Here is a 19,086-nt window from a genome sequence, read left to right on the forward strand (position 1 = left end):
TGTACTGGACTGTTGTTAATGTCAAGATTTGAGCGCGGGAGAGGCGAGATCCTCACTGAATGATTACTGATGATCAACAACCACATTATTGTAGATCCACCCCCCCATCAACTTGCAGCTTCATATCCTCCCCCACTGTGGGGAAACTCAATATGGAGAATTTGACACGGAAGTCAGACCTGTTACCTGGTGACTCCATCTCGGCGTTTGCTCCTGCAGACTTCTATCCTGAACAGCAACGTCTCGGGGGACACTGCACAGAGAGAAACTGCATGTACACACCCACCAATGATGGCATCTGACACATGCCAGCCTCACCATGCATTCCCAGCACATCCCGGACCCACTGACAGTACGGTTCAGTACTTCAATGCTGCAGCTCAGGGTATACTGACAACTCTCATTGCAATGCTGCTGCAAGGACACTGTGCTCAGGGACACACACCCAGCTCATGGACTGTCCGTCTGGGTTGCTCACTCCATGTTTGTACACACTCACTTTGAACTGACTTGAATGCTCACAGAATTATTAACTTGCCTTACCCTGCCTTTAGCAGCGTTTCCCCTCAGCTAGAGCTACCTGATTCACCCGTCTGCTGTGTTGTCTTGGTGTTTAGCAGGAACACAAACTCAGGAAGCTTGATATCATTGTCCACGGTCAGTCACGGTGCCCAGCACAGTGAGTCAGGGGGGAGTCTCAGATCCCAGTCTGGGAGCTTGGACACGGTCAGTCACGGTGCCCAGCACAGTGAGTCAGGGGGAGTCTCAGATCCCAGTCTGGGAGCTTGGACACGGTCAGTCACGGTGCCCAGCACAGTGAGTCAGGGGGAGTCTCAGATCCCAGTCCGGGAGCTTGGACACGGTCAGTCTCGGTGCCCAGTACAGTGAGTCAGGGGGAGTCTCAGATCCCAGTCCGGGAGCTTGGACACGGTCAGTCTCGGTGCCCAGTGCAGTGAGTCAGGGGGAGTCTCAGATCCCAGTCTGGGAGCTTGGACACGGTCAGTCACGGTGCCCAGCACAGTGAGACAGGAGGAGTCTCAGATACCAGTCAGCGAGCTTGGACACGGTCAGTCACGGTGCCCAGCACAGTGAGTAAGGGGGAGTCTCAGATCCCAGTCTGGGAGCTTGGACACGGTCAGTCTCGGTGCCCAGTACAGTGAGTCAGGGAGGAGTCTCAGATCCCAATCAGGGAGCTTGGACACGGTCAGTCACGGTGCCCAGCACAGTGAGACAGGAGGAGTCTCAGATCCCAGTTCGGGAGCTTGGACATGGTCAGTCACGGTGCCCAGTACAGTGAGACAGGGGGAGTCTCAGATCCCAGTCCGGGAGATTGGACATGGTCAGTCACGGTGCCCAGCACAGTGAGACAGGAGGAGTCTCAGATCCCAGTTCGGGAGCTTGGACATGGTCAGTCACGGTGCCCAGCACAGTGAGACAGGAGGAGTCTCAGATCCCAGTTCGGGAGCTTGGACATGGTCAGTCACGGTGCCCAGCACAGTGAGTCAGGGGGGAGTCTCAGATCCCAGTCTGGGAGCTTGGACACGGTCAGTCACGGTGCCCAGTACAGTGAGTCAGGGGGAGTCTCAGATCCCAGTCCGGGAGCTTGGACATGGTCAGTCACGGTGCCCAGCACAGTGAGTCAGGGGGGAGTCTCAGATCCCAGTCTGGGAGCTTGGACACGGTCAGTCACGGTGCCCAGCACAGTGAGTCATGGAGAGTCTCAGATCCCAGTCCGGGAGCTTGGACACAGTCAGTCACGGTGCCCAGCACAGTGAGTCAGGGGGAGTCTCAGATCCCAGTCCGGGAGCTTGGACACGGGCAGTCACGGTGCCCAGCACAGTGAGACAGGAGGAGTCTCAGATCCCAGTCAGCGAGCTTGGACACGGTCAGTCACGGTGCCCAGTACAGTGAGTCAGGGGGAGTCTCAGATCCCAGTCCGGGAGCTTGGACACGGTCAGTCACGGTGCCCAGCACAGTGAGTCAGGGGGAGTCTCAGATCCCAGTCCGGGAGCTTGGACACGGTCAGACTCGGTGCCCAGTACAGTGAGTCAGGGGGAGTCTCAGATCCCAGTCCGGGAGCTTGGACACGGTCAGTCTCGGTGCCCAGTACAGTGAGACAGGAGGAGTCTCAGATCCCAGTTCGGGAGCTTGGACATGGTCAGTCACGGTGCCCAGCACAGTGAGACAGGAGGAGTCTCAGATCCCAGTTCGGGAGCTTGGACATGGTCAGTCATGGTGCCCAGCACAGTGAGTCAGGGGGGAGTCTCAGATCCCAGTCTGGGAGCTTGGACACGGTCAGTCACGGTGCCCAGTACAGTGAGTCAGGGGGAGTCTCAGATCCCAGTCCGGGAGCTTGGACATGGTCAGTCACGGTGCCCAGCACAGTGAGTCAGGGGGGAGTCTCAGATCCCAGTCTGGGAGCTTGGACACGGTCAGTCACGGTGCCCAGCACAGTGAGTCATGGAGAGTCTCAGATCCCAGTCCGGGAGCTTGGACACGGTCAGTCACGGTGCCCAGCACAGTGAGTCAGGGGGAGTCTCAGATCCCAGTCCGGGAGCTTGGACACGGTCAGTCACGGTGCCCAGCACAGTGAGATAGGAGGAGTCTCAGATCCCAGTCCGGGAGCTTGAACACAGTCAGTCACGGTGCCCAGCACAGTGAGACAGGAGGAGTCTCAGATCCCAGTCCGGGAGCTTGGACACGGTCAGTCACGGTGCCCAGCACAGTGAGACAGGAGGAGTCTCAGATCCCAGTCCGGGAGCTTGAACACAGTCAGTCACGGTGCCCAGCACAGTGAGACAGGAGGAGTCTCAGATCCCAGTCCGGGAGCTTGGACACGGTCAGTCACGGTGCCCAGCACAGTGAGTCAGGGGGAGTCTCAGATCCCAGTCCGGGAGCTTGGACACGGTCAGTCACGGTGCCCAGCACAGTGAGATAGGAGGAGTCTCAGATCCCAGTCCGGGAGCTTGAACACAGTCAGTCACGGTGCCCAGCACAGTGAGTCAGGGGGGAGTCTCAGATCCCAGTCTGGGAGCTTGGACACGGTCAGTCACGGTGCCCAGCACAGTGAGTCATGGAGAGTCTCAGATCCCAGTCCGGGAGCTTGGACACGGTCAGTCACGGTGCCCAGCACAGTGAGTCAGGGGGAGTCTCAGATCCCAGTCTGGGAGCTTGGACATGGTCAGTCACGGTGCCCAGTACAGTGAGTCAGGGGGAGTCTCAGATCCCAGTCCGGGAGCTTGGACACGGTCAGTCTCGGTGCCCAGCACAGTGAGTCATGGAGAGTCTCAGATCCCAGTCCGGGAGCTTGGACACGGTCAGTCTCGGTGCCCAGTACAGTGAGACAGGAGGAGTCTCAGATCCCAGTTCGGGAGCTTGGACATGGTCAGTCACGGTGCCCAGCACAGTGAGACAGGAGGAGTCTCAGATCCCAGTTCGGGAGCTTGGACATGGTCAGTCATGGTGCCCAGCACAGTGAGTCAGGGGGGAGTCTCAGATCCCAGTCTGGGAGCTTGGACACGGTCAGTCACGGTGCCCAGTACAGTGAGTCAGGGGGAGTCTCAGATCCCAGTCCGGGAGCTTGGACATGGTCAGTCACGGTGCCCAGCACAGTGAGTCAGGGGGGAGTCTCAGATCCCAGTCTGGGAGCTTGGACACGGTCAGTCACGGTGCCCAGCACAGTGAGTCATGGAGAGTCTCAGATCCCAGTCCGGGAGCTTGGACACGGTCAGTCACGGTGCCCAGCACAGTGAGTCAGGGGGAGTCTCAGATCCCAGTCCGGGAGCTTGGACACGGTCAGTCACGGTGCCCAGCACAGTGAGATAGGAGGAGTCTCAGATCCCAGTCCGGGAGCTTGAACACAGTCAGTCACGGTGCCCAGCACAGTGAGACAGGAGGAGTCTCAGATCCCAGTCCGGGAGCTTGGACACGGTCAGTCACGGTGCCCAGCACAGTGAGACAGGAGGAGTCTCAGATCCCAGTCCGGGAGCTTGAACACAGTCAGTCACGGTGCCCAGCACAGTGAGACAGGAGGAGTCTCAGATCCCAGTCCGGGAGCTTGGACACGGTCAGTCACGGTGCCCAGCACAGTGAGTCAGGGGGAGTCTCAGATCCCAGTCCGGGAGCTTGGACACGGTCAGTCACGGTGCCCAGCACAGTGAGATAGGAGGAGTCTCAGATCCCAGTCCGGGAGCTTGAACACAGTCAGTCACGGTGCCCAGCACAGTGAGTCAGGGGGGAGTCTCAGATCCCAGTCTGGGAGCTTGGACACGGTCAGTCACGGTGCCCAGCACAGTGAGTCATGGAGAGTCTCAGATCCCAGTCCGGGAGCTTGGACACGGTCAGTCACGGTGCCCAGCACAGTGAGTCAGGGGGAGTCTCAGATCCCAGTCTGGGAGCTTGGACATGGTCAGTCACGGTGCCCAGTACAGTGAGTCAGGGGGAGTCTCAGATCCCAGTCCGGGAGCTTGGACACGGTCAGTCTCGGTGCCCAGCACAGTGAGTCATGGAGAGTCTCAGATCCCAGTCCGGGAGCTTGGACACGGTCCGTCTCGGTGCCCAGTACAGTGAGTCAGGGGGAGTCTCAGATCCCAGTCTGGGAGCTTGGACACGGTCAGTCACGGTGCCCAGTACAGTGAGTCAGGGGGAGTCTCACATCCCAGTCCGGGAGCTTGGACATGGTCAGTCAGCCGCTCGTGGTTGTTAGGGTCAGGATCCTTCCCCTGTGAGGGGGTGAGGAGATGAATGTTAGGCTGCCCCATATCCCTCTTCGTTCTTTGTGCCCTAGTGTGGGATGGTTTCTTCTGGAATGTGAGAATTACCAAGTAGGATTAGGGAAATGGAAGTGGTTGGTACAGCTGTTCGTGCTGGGACAGTTGGGGGGAAGGTGTCGAGGTGTTCTCAGTGAGTGAATGGGCAGCACAGACACCAGGCAGAGTTGGGCAGAGGGGCAGAGAAGAGATTAAAGAGACTGAGAGAAGATGCTGCATTCAGTGAGAGTGGGAGAACATGAGCCTTGGTGAGAGGCGGGTGCAGTAACAGAGAGAGTGAGAGTGAAGTCACAAAGTGCAGATGGTGGCACTTACCCTGGTGCATGGAGAAGGTCACTGACCTTCTTCCTATAATGATAGATATTCACCCAGAAGGCTGGCACCTCACTGACCCAGGGATCAGCATCTGACCAAGCTGGCAGGGTCTGGTGTCATAGCTTCCCCTGCAATCCCTGGAGGAAGATAATGTCCCTCTCATGAACCATGTCATACCCCAGGACCAGGGCCTTGCCCACAAAGTGGGGTCCCAGTTTACCCCTTCTGCCATGTCCAGGCCAATTTCGACTTCACAATCCAAGAGTAAAATTACTTTTTAAAGATGGCTCCTGGAAACAGGGAGGCTGGTAAATTCTTGGGTATCCAGGCAGAGGGCAATTCTTATGAAGAAGGGGAAAAATCATCACGTTAGTGTCAGATGAGAGGAAGACCACGCAGGCAGGGAGGGTATAAGACAGATTGGGGATGGTATCATGAGAAAATGCAATTCACCTTGTGGAGAGAAACACTCCATAAAACCCGATTAAAATGAGACTTGACCAAATAATAAGATGGGTTTGGCCTCTGTCTGTCTGAATCAAAATAGGGATGAAATATTGGGAGCAACAAACTTGGAAAGGAGAATTATACAGGAGATTCAATTCCTTAAAAAGGGGTAACACAATGTTCCAGACTGTGAAAAGGTGCCGGGGAAAATCCCCTGCCTTATACTTACCTACATTATCAAATCCTCCCTGAATGCAGGGATGGTGCCGGAGGACTGGACAACGGCTAACACCGCAACTTTGTTTAATGTGGAGCAAGGGACTAACTGAATAGGTCGAGTCTAGAATTCTGAGACAGTGGATAAACTGTCACTGAGGAAATCCCAGGGACTCCGGGACAGTCGGCCTTGATGTTTTCAATGAAGATCGTGTGTAATTAATCTGACAGTGTCGGTTTGAGGCAGTAACTTGTAACTGCATGTGACCTACTTGGATTTGACAAGAGATCCCATGGCAGACTGTTTAAAACCAGAAACTGTGGGGTCCAGGTGAATGGAGCAAACAACCCAGAGAAATGCAAGGCAAGGCATTTGGGGACATCAACAAGAGAGAGGAAGACACAATAAATGAGAGTATGGTCAGTGTGGGCAGATAAATGAAGGTAGCTGGACACATCAATAATCTTTTTAATGCAGCAATTTGCATGATTTCCTCTGTCAGCCAAAATACAGAATTTCCGAGCAGGAAGCTTATGCAGGAACTGTATAAATAATGAGTTCAGTCACAGCTTGGGGAATGTATACAGTTCTGGTCACCCGATCACATGGAAGGATGGAATTGGACTGGAGAGGGTACAGAGGAGATCCGTTACCCTGTGACAGTGGAAGTGCAGTTATGGGGAAAGATAGGGGAATGGTGGATGCTGAGAGGAGATTTGATTGGGGTGCACATATTGTCAGGAGCCTGGGTAGAAAGGGAGAGAACATTTTGGTCTTGTTGTAGAATTGCATTACAAACCGTGAATATTAAATGTAATTAATTGAAATATTAGCGAAGTACTGAGGAAGGTTGTTATTTCACCCAGAGTATGGTCGAGATCTGGGAGTCACGCATGGAAGTGGAGTAGAGGTAGAAACTGTCAAACCATTTTAAAAAGGTGCCGCGAGCTGAACTGGAAGGCCTATCGTCTCTGGGGAGAGAGAACTAGGGCTTCAAAAATAACATTACATCTTGTCCAATGTAGACAGTGTGCAGAGTGATTTCCACTATACTGTACTATTTTATGAAGTTTTCAAGGGTTACCAATATCTGACAGGATCAATACACAGGAATGATGGGAAAAAACAGGGAGGAGCAGTGTGTGAATTGATTATCATCACAATAATACTGATCCCAATCTTTATACACAGTGTACTTCACTGAGTTAGCCTTTTTATCCTTCCTGTGTAAATGGTCAACCCCTTTGATATATCCAGTTCTCGGTCATTGTCACACTGGAGCCACATCTCCATTATGACAGCTCCATCTGACCTGGTTCATGTTATTTAAAACTACCATTTCATTGGCCTTGTTGAAACGTTAGGAAGGAATTCAGGGATGGCAGCAAGTGCAAAGTCCAGGATTGCTGTAGGGTCCAGAGGTGGTTAGAGAGATAGGAAGTTGTGTGGAAGTTATGGGATATTGCAGGGATATGGGTTGTTCTAGAGGCTGAAGAAGATTACAAAGACAAGAATAGTTTTAGGTTTTTGTTGAAGTGAAAATGAAGCTGGAGCAGCCAGATCAATATTCTGGCTACGAGAGCCTTGTAGAGAGAAACCCTCCCCGACACCTGATGAAAATGTTACCTGGACAATTTATCACATGATTTATTTATCGTTACCTCTCAGCTCCAGATATAAAAAAAATTCTGTCCACTGTGCCTACATACTGCCAGTCTCTGAAACATCCGACATGTTCCATGACCCTTCCTACTTCTGGAAACCCACTAGTTTCTACAAACATTCCTATTTGTGTAAAGGTCTCCATGCCCTATGAAGCTCCCTGTTTCGAAACCCCCTTCCTCCTTATGGGGAACGTCACACACAAACGGCAGACCGTGTCTTTGGAACCAGTTAGTGATTAGGAAGAGACATTTTGGGTGGAGAACATTGAGACGGAGAGTTTGTAGAAAACAGGAAAAAAAGCTTGTATTGGTCCTGCAGGAGATTGATAACAGGAGGATGGACTGAAAGGGACAGGACTGCCATTGGGGAAATTTACAGAGACAGCATTGGTGAAACTGCAGGAGGTTTCAGAGACTAGGGGATTTGTAGGTGTTAATTAACCTTAGAGATACGTAGAGTGTTTTTACAGTGATTGGAACGAGGTCAGTCAGTTAAATCTCATTAATACGTGTTACCTGATTGGGACTGTTAACCGGCTCTAATCAGGGAATCCTGGCTTATAAATAAACAGAAGCATCAGGGGCACTGTTAACTATAAGAGCCGGCTCTGAGCTAGCTTGGGTCAGTGCCATGGATCATGCATGAAGAAATAAAAGGTGATTTGGTAACAGGATACCAGCCTCGGTGGAGTTATTTCAGTTTTAACATCTGGTAGATATTACAGAGAGAGGGAGGGCTGGGGGAATTTCCACAGATCAGGACGGGTTTAGAATCTGGAGGTTGCAGAGACAGTGAGCTGTGTCGGGGCAGAAGGTGGTTACAGAATCAGGAGCATGGTTGGGACTAGAGGATGCTACACAGCTGGTTAAGCATTGGATTAGGGTACACAACAGGGAAAATTGTAGGAACTGGAGCAAAGAAAATAGATTGGCAGTGTTGTCAGTGCTAGAGAACGTTGGAGATATAATGAACACTGTAGTGGCTGGAGTCTATGGAGATATTGCAATCTGTAAGGGCAGGAGGAGGTTAGTAAGGCTGATCGTTGTGTGGATTGGAGGAGATTGCAAAGATTAGGTTTCTATGGATCAGACAGTTGCAGAGAAGGGGAGAGCAGTAAAGACTTGAGAAATATTTTATAGATAGGAAAGGTTATTGGGGCTGGAGGAGATTCCAGAGAAAGGAGGTTTGTATGGGCTGTATGAGTTACAGAGATAAGGACGGCGACATTGGCTGATGGAGATTTAGAATGTATCATACAGGATCGACGAGGTTATAAAGACGGAATATTTATGGATTTGGAGGACTCTCAAGACATCTCACGGAATGACACAGACGCCTTTTGGCGCAGAAGGGTATCATTTGGTCGATCATGGCTACACCAGCTCTTCAACTGAACTCTTTGCTGAGTAATGATCTCCTCCTTCATTCACATCCTCACATTTGTTTTGTATCAAATATCATCTAATCGCCTCCTGAATGTTTCAGTCAAACATGCATCTACAACGCATCTAAGTGCATCTTAACTACTTGCGAAGATCTTTTTCCAGGTATAAATCCTCTTTCTAATTTCGACGCAGCCTTACTCCATCTTTTGATACGCTTATTATGAGGGGCCCACAGGAGGATTCTGGGACAGCTCTATGGTGGCTCTCATTTATCCCATAATTCCCCTCTGCTCTACCATCTCCCCTCTGAACCTCCAGCATTCATCGTGGCTCTTAATTCGGTTCTCCATCTGACACATATTCTATTGTTATTCACACGAAGCATCATTGGGGTTGTTTATCCTGCTGTTCCTATTTGAGGGACCTTTCCTCAACTGGACCCAAGCCATCTTGTCTTTGCAGGGAGCCCATGGTTCAGTTTGTCATTTTCTGACCAAATTGGTGTTCCAGTCAAACGTTCTCAGCTTCGTTCTTGCCCCATTGAAGGCTGCTCTCAGTCAACTAATGTTTCTCACTCTCAGTTACTTATATCATTCTCTACCGTCATCCTGAACTTTACAATAAAATGATCGCTGTGCCCCAAAATCTTCCCCTACTGACACTGGATCTACTTGCCCCATCTTTTTCCAAGGACCAGGTCCAACAGTACATGCTGTCTTGGGCAGGACACATACTCCTGCAGTAAGCTCTCCTCCATGTAATCTAGGAATACTCGAACCTCGTGACCCTGCAACACCAATAACACAGTTAATATCAGTTAATATTTATTCTCTCCGTCATTTTTTTTTGGTTTCTGCCGACAGACTGTACCTCACAGTGTAATTGTATATTTTTTTGTTCTGTAGCTCCAGCCAAATTAATTGTGTCCTTGGATGGATCATCTTTGTCTTGGACTCCTAAACTAATGCTAATTTAAACCAGTACTTTTCCCTTCATCCTTTCCCTTCACTTCTATCATTTTGGAATTCTTTATCCCCAGCAATATTTGACACCCAGTCCTGCCATTCCTTGAGCCAGATTTAGACACACGAATCTGCATCTGTAACTCTACACACTCCGAGTATTCATGTCTATGCAGAGAACCTCAGATTAAGGCTTTCTTTCTTGCTCCATCTTCCACTGATAAACTTGTTGTTGTAAGTTAGTACCAAATGTATCTCCCAGTATTTTGAGATTCCTGGTAGTCTCCTCTAATATTCCTTTTTGGATCCTAAGCACACACCAAGTTATTTTCAATCCCTCCCAAAAAACCCCAAAAGAAATTCAGTCCCGGCTCTGTCACGTTAGCCCATCCACCTTGCACAGTTGCTGCCTTCTTCAGAACCAGTCCCAATGTCCCAGGAAACCGAAGCCCTTCCTGCTGCACCATCGTTCCAGTCACACTCTCATCTACCTAAAACTCCGAGTTCTGTTCTCACTTTGACACGGCACTGGCAGTAACCAAGGGATTGCTACATTTGCTAACTATCCACCTAGCTCCCTAAATTCTGATTCCCAGACCACGTCACCCTTCCTACCCAGATCATTCCTACCAGCATGGACGTGACCTTGGACTGCTCACTGTACCCCAGACGAATGTCCTGCAGACACAGTGACATTCTTAACCCCACTATCCTGGAATTACAGAAATACTGACACCTTCTTCAGTTTCCTGACTCCCCTGTGACTATTGATCCTCCTTCCTTCTCCCTCCGATCCTGTACAGTCAGGCTGCTTGTGGGTCCACAGACATGGCTCTGACTGCCCTCCCCTGAGCAGCCTACACCTTAATCAGCTTCCAAATTGGGAAACTGAATTGGGAGGGAGATATCACGGTATTCCTGGATTCTCTGACTGTTTCTCTTCGATTGCCTAGTCCCCCATTCCCTTCCTTATTCCAGGCTGTCATGTCTGCAGGGTGATCTGCTCTCTGTGTGTGCTATCCCCATAACTCTCAGCATCACAGAGTCTCTAGCACTGTCTGATCTCCGAGACCCCGTGTTCATCTAGGACACGAGGAGGGGCTATGAATTCCCAATGTAACAGAACACAATTTCCATCTGACAAATATGTCTTGCCATGTCGTAAAATGCATCAGTCTAGAATAACTTAAATAATTACTTAGAATGAAGTTAACATCCGGGAAATAACAATATGGTTAAGTCCCTTATTCCACTGTGGCTTACTGAGGGTAATTGACAATATTAGCTCAGAATTTCACAGTCTCTCTTATTTCTGAGTTCAAACCTTACTTCAGAATTGGAAAAATAACTTTGCTGACTTACAGCAATTAACTGATAGTCGTTAATAACGGTGTATTTATCAGCCAATGAACTTACAGCCTTTTCTGTGATGGCTCTTGCACTTCTTCCAAACTGGGTGCAGGCAGGTCCCAGCAGCAGAAAGTTATAACTGTGACTCCCAGGTCCATGTAATCCTCCAGCTCCCACTGCACTCTGCTCCCTCACAGGGTCACTGTCTCTGTGACTCCCAGGTCAGTGTAATCCTCCAGCTCCCACTGCACTCTGCTCCCTCACAGGGTCACTGTCTCTGTGACTCCCAAATACGTGTAATCCTCCAGCTCCCACTCCACTCTGCTCCCTCACAGGGTCACTGTCTCTGTGACTCCCAGGGATGTGTAATCCCCCAGCTCCCACTGCACTCTGCTCCCTCACAGGGTCACCGTCTCTGTGACTGCCAGGGATGTGTAATTCTCGAGCTCCAACACCAATCTGCTCCCTCACAGGGTCACTGTCTCTGTGACTCCTACTTACGTGTAATCCTCCAGCTCCCACTCCACCCTGCTCCCTCACAGTGTCACCGTCTCTGTGACTCCCAGGTCCGTGTAATCCTCCAGCTCCCACTCCACTCTGCTCCCTCACAGTATCACCATCTCTGTGACTCCCAGGTCCGTGTAATCCTCCAGCTCCCACTCCACTCTGCTCCCTCACAGGGTCACTGTCTCTGTGACTCCCAGGTCCGTGTAATCCTCCAGCTCCCACTCCACTCTGCCCCCTCACAGGGTCACCGTCTCTGTGACTCCCAGGTCCGTGTAATAGTCCAGCTCCCCCTCCACTCTGCTCCTTCACAGGGTCACTGTCTCTGTGACTCCCAGGTGTGACTCGGCCTTGATCCTCAGTGCTGATTTATATCCTCCTGCTTTGCTGCCTCTGTAACTCCCAGGTATGTTAGACTCAAGCTCCTGCTCCAAGTTGCTCCCTCACATGGTCACTCCCTCTGTGCCTCAGTGCTGGTTTCAAGCCTCCTGCTCTGCTTTTTCTCCTACTCCAAGTCCCAGTCGGTCCCGACCCTCGCTACTGATTAATATTCTCCCGCTCTCTCTCAGGTTCTCTGTCCTTGTGACTCCCAGGCAATGGCAGGCCTCAAGCCTCAGCTGAGATTTATAACGTCCCATTCCGCACTGCTGTCTTACAGAATTACTGTTGTGCCTGGAAAACACTGGAAAAGAGGAGAATTAGACAGAGCAGAGGGTGTCACAGTGATTGAGCGAGCCACATGGAATGGAACAGGTTATCTGGGGAGCTAGGCTGATCTGCAGCAACTGAAGAAGTTTGCTAGAAGATACACGAGAGTTGCATATACTGATGAAGGCAAAGGACATAGAGAGATAGTGGCTTATTCATGACGGAGCTTTGTAGAGTCGAAAGGGCTTTTTCTGAGTTGATTACAGAGATGTGTAGTCTTCAACAAATGCAAATTGATAGCCAGCAAGTGTCGTATGGTACTGGAGACTGTTGGATGTTACAGAGTTAGAAGACTTGCAGTAACTTGGGGGTAATATAAACTTCTGGAGCACTGGTGGTGTTCAAGGACCCTCAGGACATGAGGAGGTGCAGAGAATGGGAGCATTCCAAATAGTGGTGATTGTAGGGGCTGGAAGTTCTGGGATGGATAAGGAGGAAGAAAATTGCCAATTTAGCACATGCAACCATTGTAATGACGGAGATTTAGGAAGGGAACCTGTGCTATCATTGATTACAGTTATATGGAAAGTTACAGAAGCTGAAAGGGTTACACATTTTAAAAGGGAGAGATTTTGGGTGATCAGAAGTTTAAACAAGAATAAATGAATTTCAATGATCTCTAGCACAGATGGGAATGGAGGAGGTGAGATATTGTGAGGAACTGTCAGATTTATATGGCGGGGAGGATGGAGGATATGAAAGGGAGAGCTGCATTGTCTGTGTGCAGTTGCAGACATCAGGACAAGCTCCTGCTGAATGGGACACAGATAACAACAGTTCCAACGGCTGGTGCAGTGGCTCAAGAAGGCAGCTCACGACCACTTTCTCAGGGACAACTCCAAATCACCAATAAATGCTGGCTCAACCAACAAAGCTCATGTTCATGAATGAATGAAGGAATAAAAGATCTATAAGTAGCATTGTGGTCACTCAGGCAGGCTCTTTCAACAGTACTTCACAAACCCGGAACCACTATTCCCTGGAAGGACAGGAGCTCCAGGTGCAGAGGAACACCATCTTTCCAAGGGGCCCTCCAAGGCACGCTCTATCCTCCCAGCACTGTGTCTGTCCCTACGCCCAAAGGACTGCAATGGGTCAGGAAGGCAGCTCCCCACCACCTTCTCCAGGGAATTACAGATGGGAAGGTAATGGGGAAACTCTGCTGTTTACAGCCAGACAGAAAAATAAATCCAGCAGTGGGTGTGAAATGAAATTTCCATTTCAGAACAAAATGCAGAACATGGATAGAGGATTTGTCTGATTGGCACAAGGCAGAGTGTGAAGAAATGGCAATTTTTCACGATGGGAACTGGTGATGGGGGGAGTACCGCAGGGGTCAGTTTTGGGATGAAACTCTGCTCATTATACATTAAGAGTCTGGACAAAGGATGTGAAGGGGTATGAGAAATGGGTTTCCAAGAAAGATCCCAGCGATGACTTTTGTGTGATATGAGGAGCAGGTGAAGTCTCTGGGTCTGCACTTGATGAAGTTTAGGCGGCGGCGGGGTAGAACCTTGTTCAAACATACAGAATACTGAGGGGCCTGGATGGAGTGGACGGGGGCAAGATGTTTCCACGAGCAAGAGAGACGAGGGGCCAAGGGCACAGCTTCAGAGTGAAGGGACGGCCCTTCAGAATAGAGATGTGGAGGAATTTATTCAGCCAGAGGGTGATGGATCAGTGGAACTCACTGCATCATGGGGCTGTGGATGCTAAATGATTCAGTGTATCTAACTCAGAGATACCTAGGTTCTTGATGAATAAAGAGATCAAGTGTTACCCGGAGTAAGTGAGAGATTGGGGTTGAGAAACAATTCAGCCACAATCAAATAGTGGAATAGACCCGATGGACCGAATGGCCTAATTCTGCTCCTATACATGAAGGTCTGATGGACTGCCCTTTTCCCGTAGGTTTCCAAGTGTGCAGTTATCATTTCTGGTATATTGTTTACCATACATTCCAGCACTTTCATGATTATTGCTGTCACCTCTTGGTTTCAGATCAACTGCAGAAAGCTACATCACAGAGTAACTTGAGAATAATTGTGTATAAATCTCAGAAAGGTGGCATAAAGGGCCAGCAGGACATAGAGAAGGCAAATGGAATGCTGGCATTGATTTCAAAGGGAATGGAGAATGAAAATACGGAAGGCTTGTAATAAATATAGAGGACTCCTGTCAGTCCGCACTCTGTTCACCTCTACCAAGTCACCCCACCCCTTTCTTCACTCCAATGAGAAAAAAATTAGCTCCCTCAACCTTTCTTCATAAGAAATGCCCTCCATTCCAGGCAGCATCCTGGTAAATCTCCTGTGTACGCTCTCTAAAACTTGCACATCCTTCCCGTAAAAATGGGACCAGAATTGAACACAATATTCCAAGTGTGGTCTCACCAGGTCGCTATAAAGAAGCAGTAAAACCGCACGGCGCTTAAAATCAATCCCCTTGCTAAGGAAAGCCAACACAACGTATGCCTTTTTAACAACCCTACCAACGTGCGTGGCAACTTTGAGGGATCTATGGACACGGACCCCATGATCTCTCTGTTCCTCCACACAGCCAAGTATTATGCCTTTCACCCTGTTTTCTGTATTCAAGTTCAACCTTCCAGAATGAATCATCTCACACTTTTCCAGAGTGGACTCCATCTGCCACTTCCAGCCCAGCTCTGCGTCCTGTCAATGTCCCATTGCAACCTACAACAGCCCTCCACATTCCTCACCACTCCACCAACCTTCATGTTATTGGCAAACTTACTAACCCACTCTCCAACATACTTGTCCAAGCCATTTATAAAAATCACAGAGAGCAGAGTCCTGGAGCTGATTGTTACAGAACACCACTGGTCACTCAGATCCAGGCTCAATACTGTCCATCTGCTGCCACCCTCTGTCTTCTCTCGGCCATCCGATCCTGTATCCAGACAGACAGATTTCCCTGTATCCCAATCATCCTTCTTTTCTGAATGAGCCATCAACGTATTCTGGCATATCCTCAAATAATTCAATAAGGTTTGTGAGGCATGACCTGACCCCTTACAAACCCATGCTGACTGTCACTAAATTAACTATGGTTTTCCAAGTAGTCATAAATCCGGTCTTTCGAGTCCTCATCAATAATCTGCACACGACAGACATTAGACCAAATCTGTAATTCCCAGGATTCTGCCTCCATAATATGGTACAGACTCTACAAATCTTCTCTCCACTGCCATGTTCCCCAGAAGGGCACTGGAGGGTGGTGGGGGTTACAGAGGTAGGGAGGGATATCAGGACACGAGGACATTAGGAGGGTTGCAATGCCAAAAAGAGGCTTCAGTAATTGTGAGGTTTAATGGTGATGAAGGCATTTGAGGAGGGAGGTAGGATTGTAGGGAAATGAGAGGTTTCATAGTTTAGGTGTTTTGCTAGGGCTTCAAGAGGTTACTGAGTTGGGGAGTTTTAAGCACTGGTGGATATTACATAAACATGTGATTTTAGTTGCAGTGGCAGGAAGAGGATGCAGGAAGCTGGAGAGTATGGGGTCTGAAAGAGGTTATACAAATGAGAAGAGTTGTCAGGAGTGGAGGTGTTTACAGAGATACCAATGGTCTGATCTGGAGCAGAGGACCCAGATTGGGAGGGACGTGGGGACTGGAGGTGGTTTCACAGGGAGGGAGGACCATAGACCCACAGGAGGTTACAGAAATGTGGAGAGCTGTAGGGCTGACAGGTTCATGGAGTTGGGAATGTTGGGAGGGATAGAGAAGTTTACAGGGATAAGGATGTTTGTAGGCCAGGGCTGGATTACAGAGACAGGGACTGTTTTAGTGAGCTGAGCAGATTACAGAGATAAAGAGGTTTGTATCATCTGGCGGAACAAACAGAGATATGGAGAGTCGTCGTGACTGAAGATGTTTATAGATATAGGAAAGGTTTAAGTTCTGGGGGTTATTTAGACATGGAGGTTGTGGAATCTGGATTCGATTTTGAGAAATTGAGGTAGCAAGTTTGGTTGGAGACAGTTTCACACATAAGGGAACATAGCACAAACAGAAGGAAGTTCCTGCGATACGGAGGGTTCGAGTGGAGAGTGATGTTTACACAGATGGGGGTAACAGCTGGAGAAGGTTATGGAGATGGGTAGGTGGATGAAGATACAGGAGGAGCTTAAATTGACAGGGTGGGTGATAGTGACGGGAGGATGGCACATAGTTAATGAGTCTTGTAGGAACAGGACCGAGAGAGGCACAGGCATTGGAGTGGGATGTACAGATCAGGAGTGTTGCAGGGACCTGAGAGGATAACACAGATAGGGATGGTGTTAGGGCCTCCACAGACTGATGGTGTTTTAGGGACTGGAAGAGGTTATGTAGACAGGGAGGGCTGTAAGAGCTGCAGGAGCTTATGGAGAGTTGAAGAGTTGGAGCAGTTCACAGAGGAAGGTTTCTCTGACAGGAGTAGGTCACAGATAGTGAAGGTTGTGTGGCCTGAGAATGTTAAAGAGAGGGAGAGTTTTCCGGTACGGAGGATATTACACTGACAGGAACAGTTGAAGAGACTGAAGCAAAAGTGCACGGAGAAGGTTACACAGATAAGGAGGTGAGTAGGGACTGAAGGTGAATACACAAACATGGAGGGTTGTATTATTAGACGGAGCTGAGAGGGATAGGGACTGGTGTAGGGATTTACACAGATAGGGAAGGTTGTGTTTTTGGAGAAGGTTACACTGATACAGACAGTGTTAGGGAGTGTTTAATGGGCTACAGAAGAGCTCAGAGAGAATGAATTCTGGTGAGTGGAGCAGGTTACAGACACAGAGATGGCTGTCGGGTTGAACAGACCTTCTACAGATCCTCAGTGCTGTAAGGCTGGAGGGAGGTTACAATAATAAGGGTTACCTACACTTCAAGGCTTTTTTGATACAGAGAAATTCTCAGAACGGGATTGTCAAAAGGAAGTATAGACAGTCCAGATGAGTTTACAGAGATATAAATGTTTTTGGGGGTTTCAGGATGGAACAGTGATTGGGAGTGATGTAACAAATGTCAACAGTTATAGGGAGGGTTCTAAAAGCAGGAAGAGGTGACAGTCATAGCGATCGTGGTAAGGACTGGAGAAGCTTACATCGCCAAGGAGTGTTTTAGAGTCTGTTGGAGATTACACATATAAGGAGAGTATTGGAGATAAGGCAAGGTTCAAGAGACAGGGATAGTTGACAGGACTGGACAATAACCTGAATAGAATCTCCACAGTGTGGAAAAAGGCCATTCGGTCCAACAAGTCCACACCAACCCCTCTAAAGAGCATCCTAACCAGACCCATCCCTCTCCCGTCCAATAAACCCTGCATTCCTCATGGTGAACTCACCTAAACCACACTTGCCTGAATACTACAGTCAATTTATGACGGCCCATCCACGTATCGTGCAAATATTGGACTATGGCAGGAAACCAGAGCACCCGGAAGAAACCCACACATTCGGGGGGAGAACATGCAAAGTCCACACAGAGAGTCGGCCAAGGCTGGAATTGAAGCCAGGTTCCAGGCACAGTGAGGCTGATTATACAGAGCACTGCAGAGATTGGACTAGGTCACAAAGTTCACAAGGGTTTATTGGAACAGGAGGAAAATATAGTCAGGAACAGGAGAAGCTTACATAGATGGTGTCCATGAGAGGGACTGGAGGAGGTTAATGCAATAGGGAGGGTTGTGCATTCTCTCGACAATTAGAGGTAGGGACAGTTGGGGACACTGGATGAAGTTAGTCATACTCAGAGTTGTACACACTCTGAGTAAGGGCAGATGGAGTTTACTTCTGATCACTGTGAGGTAATGCACTGTGGGAAGTCTCATAAGCGAAGGATATACATCATGAAGGGTAGGTCCTCCTAGAGAACTGAGTAAAAACGGGACCTTGGTGGGCAAGTCCCTGGATGTCTGAAGGTGTCAGCACAGGTTGACAGGGTGGGGAAGGCACCTGAACTGGGAGGAGGGGGACCCACATCCTGATGGGGCGAATTGGTAGAGCTGCTTGAGAGGATATAATCTAATCTGGCAGGGTGTTGGACCTTAAACAGTCATAAGGCCAGAAAGAAGATTGAGGTTGGTGCACAAGTTAAAGACAGCAAGTTCAGCAGACAAGGCAGGCAAGAACATAGCAGGGAATGGGGAACTGGGAACTGATGATTAAACTGCATTTATTTCAATGCAAGGGGCCTGACAGCTAAGGAAGATGAACTCAGGGCATGGATTGGAACATGGGACTGGCATATTATAGTTATTACAGAAACAAAACTGATGGAGGGACAGGACTGGCAGCTCATTGTTTCAAGGTGGAGATGCTACAGGAAGCATCGAAGGGGAGGCAGGAGAGGACGCGTGGTGGGGGGTTTTCATTGCATGAATCATTACATCAGTACCTAGAGAGGATATTCCTGTGGGATCACCCAGTGAAGCTATGTTAGTGGAACTGAGAAATAAGAATGGGTCATCACTCTGACACGATTGTCTTACTGACCCCGAATAATCCGTGGCAGATTGAGGAACAAATATATCAGGAGATCTCAAATATCAATCATAATAATAGTGCTGTATATGGTTGGGGTTTTTAAACTTTCCAAACCTCGACTGGGACTGCCAATGTTCAGCGTTTGCAAGGGAGGAATTTGGTAATTGTGTTTCAGAAAACTCCCAATCAATATGTAAATGGCCTGAAAAGAGAAAGGGGCAAAACCTGACCTCCCCTTGGGAAACAAGGTAGGGAAAGGGACTGAGGTGTGAGTG

The sequence above is a fragment of the Chiloscyllium punctatum genome, chromosome 14 (genome assembly GCF_047496795.1).
Source record: "Chiloscyllium punctatum isolate Juve2018m chromosome 14, sChiPun1.3, whole genome shotgun sequence".
Classification (NCBI taxonomy): domain Eukaryota; kingdom Metazoa; phylum Chordata; class Chondrichthyes; order Orectolobiformes; family Hemiscylliidae; genus Chiloscyllium; species Chiloscyllium punctatum.